The sequence below is a fragment of the Uranotaenia lowii genome, chromosome 3 (assembly GCF_029784155.1).
Source record: "Uranotaenia lowii strain MFRU-FL chromosome 3, ASM2978415v1, whole genome shotgun sequence".
Taxonomy (NCBI): Eukaryota; Metazoa; Arthropoda; class Insecta; order Diptera; family Culicidae; genus Uranotaenia; species Uranotaenia lowii.
The window spans coordinates 134205814-134210295 of NC_073693.1; positions in this window are offsets into that span (position 1 = coordinate 134205814).

Sequence of the window (4482 nt, forward strand, 5' to 3'; positions counted from 1 at the left end):
TCTGAAATCTGAATCTGAAATCTGAATCTGAAATCTGAATCTGAAATCTGAATCTGAAATCTGAATCTGAAATCTGAATCTGAAATCTGAATCTGAAATCTGAATCTGAAATCTGAATCTGAAATCTGAATCTGAAATTTGAAATCTGATTCTGAAATCTGAATTAGAAATTTGAATCTGCAATCTGAATATGGAAATTTAACCTTAAATCTGAATCTGAAATCTAAATCTGAAATCAGAATCTATGATTAAATTGTGAATATTGAATCTGAAATCCATCTGAATCTGAAATCTGAATCAGAATCTAAGTTTTAATGGTTAATATTGAAACTGAAATCCATCTGAATCAGAATTTGGATTTCTTAAATTACTTAATGTATTGTATGCAGTCAAATCACTGGATTCACCTTGTTTTTCGATTTTCATTATTGATAAATGTTGAGATGTATTTTTTTGTTTTTATACTTTTTACAAATTTTTGTCCATTTTCAGATGAATTGAACATTGACAGAAATTTTTGACATAATTCATGAAAAATCTTTCAATGTTTTTAGAATATGATTCAAACTTTCATTAAAAAATTTGTTTAAATAAATGCAGTTTTTACAATAAATCTGTAAAATTTCATAATGTCGTTCGTATCAAATCTGAAAGTCTTTCTGTTATGTCCCGGTATTGATCATATTTATTTATTTATTGTATTTTTTTCTGCCATTAAAACAAAACGAAACTAGAAAATGTTATTCTTTTAAATTTCTTTTGCTTTTTTTCTCAATGTTTTGAAATGGTGGAATCCGCAACTCCTTCTTCAATAAATGTATATGAGAACAAGAAATGATAAATATCTTTTAATAAAAATAATGTAACGGATTTTTTAAAATGGCAAATCAAACAAATTTTTTTGATGAACTTTTTATTTAATGAACATTAATTTATTGAAATTTTGATTCCTGGCTAGTGCTGCTGTTTTCGTGTTTCACCGCCGTATTGTTTCATTCTTCCAAATTGAAAAGTTTTACAAAATATATTCTAAAATATTGCAATAAGATCCGTTAAAAGTAGCCACCTAAAGGTGCTTCTGTGTGATAACAATATGTTAACTGTGTACGAAAAATTGATCGATGAATGATGTTGCTTTTGCTGGAGCAATCAGGAATGCAAGAATACAAAATCCATCGATTTAATTTAAGAGGACGCATCGGGTGAGGGATTCGACAATATCGTCAATCCAATCACAAAAGCGAATACCATGTTGTTACTGTATAAAAATGGAAAAAAAATGTTGGATGATCTTTGAAAAATGATAGAATAGTGAGCAGAATGAGGAGAAGAAATTTGTTTTTTTTTCCTAAACATTCAATGAATTCAGAAAAGGGGTTCGCGAAATACGTTGGAATAGTAGAAAATTTTTCGAAAAGCATTTCAAGCATTTTTTAAACATGAGCTGAAACTGTTAGACGTGTTGTGAAATGGAAATGAGAGAAGTAAGTCAAGTCTGTGATGATCAAATGAAGTGTAAAGTGAATACATTATCAATTTAATCCTGTTTATAAAATATGTAATAAAGGAAAGTTAAAAACTTAAAAATTACACGTCCAAAAAAAAAGAAATTCTATTCATCTCCAAAATCAATTTGAAACTTTTTTCATATTTATTTATAATTTAATTAAAACGATTATAATGATTTTCAATGAGCTCTGAAGAAAAGTATATAAAAACGACGAAAATCTATTACAGCGCAGCTCGGATCCCAATCCCATCCCATGTATGTACACTTCGGGCATCATGCTCTGATCAAGGTTGCCGAAAAAATTTCTGTGTTTTTGAGAAAAAAAATTCTGACTTTCTGTGATCTTACCCAAATATTCTGTGATGGTTTTTTGTTATTCTGTTTCGTTAATTTAATTTAAAATGCATGATAAATTGATAAATTTTACATTTTCGTTGGGAAAAATCAATTAACATTCTTCTTCTTCTTTCTTTTTTGGAGCTTTCTGCTCCAGATAAATGGGCCAGTGACAACGACTATATGCCCAATGCCCAATTAACATTATCAATCTTCTAATACTTTTCTAGTTCAAAGTAAGAAATCTATATTTTATTTTGGCCAAAAAATTAGAATTTTGAAAATCCATTTAAAATTCAAAAATTCTGTGAAATCTGTGAATATTTCAAAATTCTGTGTTCTGTGACACAGATTCTGTGATGAAAATTGGCTAAAAATTCTGTGAAATTACAGATTTTTCTGTGATTTCGGCAACTTTGGCTCTGGTACGATGTACGAGGGGCGTTTCTTCCGTTTTCGGAGCTTTCGGATGAATTACAAGACACTCACTCGAGGGTCGCGTTCACTCCGGCGATTTCCGCGACAATTTTGTTTCAACTCCAGTTTCGCAGTTGCCCTTCGAAAGCGGAAAATGAGCTCAAAAAATCACTGGGAAACACCCTTTAAGGAAACGATATGTATGTGTTTCATACATTATGCTAAAAGCGTTCAAAATGGGAAAATGTGTGAAAAAAAGTACAATAGTTAAATTTAGGTAAGCGGGAGGTGAAAGCTTAATTTACTTTCAATAATTTGGTAATAAAAACAACAAGTTTTTCAATTTAAATGATTTTTTCTTATTAATGCTCGCACTTGATTGGAAAATATTGATTGTGGCGGGAACAATTCCAATCCCAGGGAGAACAGGCAAGCTCTGAAAGATAAATTTTAGCATTATTCAATGTAGTTTTCAAACTGAAATACTGGTTTACTTGCCATTATTGTCTCATGACTTGAGATGACGATAGAGATGATTCGTACTTGGCTCGCTTAGAGATTATAGCAGTTTAAGACATAAATAGATCAAGTTTTGATGTTGTATGTTTAAAATTTAGGAACCAAGATGATAAATAGCACAAGTCCAAAAAAATAAACGTTACAAATATTTTGAAAATAATTTTTTGTTTGTTTATTTGTCTGGAATTTTTACACTATCGTATTATTCATCCCTACATTTTGAAAATAAAGGATTTCACACAATAATCAACATTCCCCAAGACCACGAGTATTTTTGATTTCAAAGAAAAAAGTTATAGAAGTTTTCATTTCGTTATTTTTTTTCTAAACCGCGCAAAACGGGAATATTGACGAAATTTTAGAGAAATTTGAAACGAAATTGAATTTTTGATATTTAAAAAAAAAAAACAATAAATCACATCGTTACGCAGTCTTCAACAAAGTTGTTAAATGAGTTAAGATCTTTAATATCAAATACTCAATGACTTTCTTGAATGATGTCAGAAATAGTTGTAATCTTATATATTCGAAATTTTTCATATTGTTGAAATTAATTTTTCTCAACGTTGTTTTCTGGAACAAGAACATCCAGACAAGGTCTGGATCCAATGATATTGGTAAAAAAATTGATTCAAAAGCAGCACAAAAAAATCTGTTCCCCTGTGTAGTATTCAAAGAATTATGTAGCTTAAAAAATATTAAATGATAATAGTGTTTTGAGTGAATAACACAATGAAGTCGCAGTAAATCGTCTTTTTAACAGAAAATATCATGTTTAAAAATCGCGATATCAGCAAAATAGCAATCTTATCAACATTATTTCATAAATACAATAAAGCTTTGTATTTATACCGATTATTGAAATTTTCGTACCGGATACCGATATTTCCTGACTTGAAAAATTTCGATTATAATGTGGCATCGCTGGTTTCAAGATTTGATCATATTTCCTTTTGAATTTCACGAGTTTCCTGTGTTCCGGAGAGTCATTATCCCGAGCGAAATATTTGCAATCTTAGTGTGTAGGAATCAGAAAAAAGTTGGCTCATTAGCGGCACATGATCCAAATAGCGGGAAAATTATTCTACAAGGTAGTTTTAGTAGTTTATCACGTTTATGTGTTTTCCATTCGATTAACATTAAATATTATTTACAATTACTTGTACCCCATGGAAATTTATCATTATCTGCATTTTCAGCTGAATTATAATTTATAAATAACTAGCTGACCCGGTGTGCATTGCTTCACCTTGCAAAAATAAATGCAATTTGTAAAAATTTATTCAAATTCAGATTTTTGTAAGAATTTTTTTTAAATCAAACCTCATCATGGTTTAGAACCAACAACTTTGAAATGAGAGTTGCAGCTTGAGTTCCGTATTCCAATTCAAAGATGGTATATATTATTTACTGAACTTGATCTCTAAACTTGTTTTTCAAGATCTGAAATTTGTACTCTGTTTTTAAAGCTTCATAATGATTCAAATAATGTCAATATTTATTTTTCCACCTTTTTTCCTAAAGTGGGAAGTTCCGAACTTCCATAAAAAAAATTGTCGCATCTATTTTTGAGTTAACAACACTTATCATGGTATGATAATTATCGATTTTATACAGTTCAAATTTCTTTTTTTAAATAAATTTATTAAGGCAAAAAATATCAGTTGCAGCACTTAATAATTTGAATTCAAATATTCAAA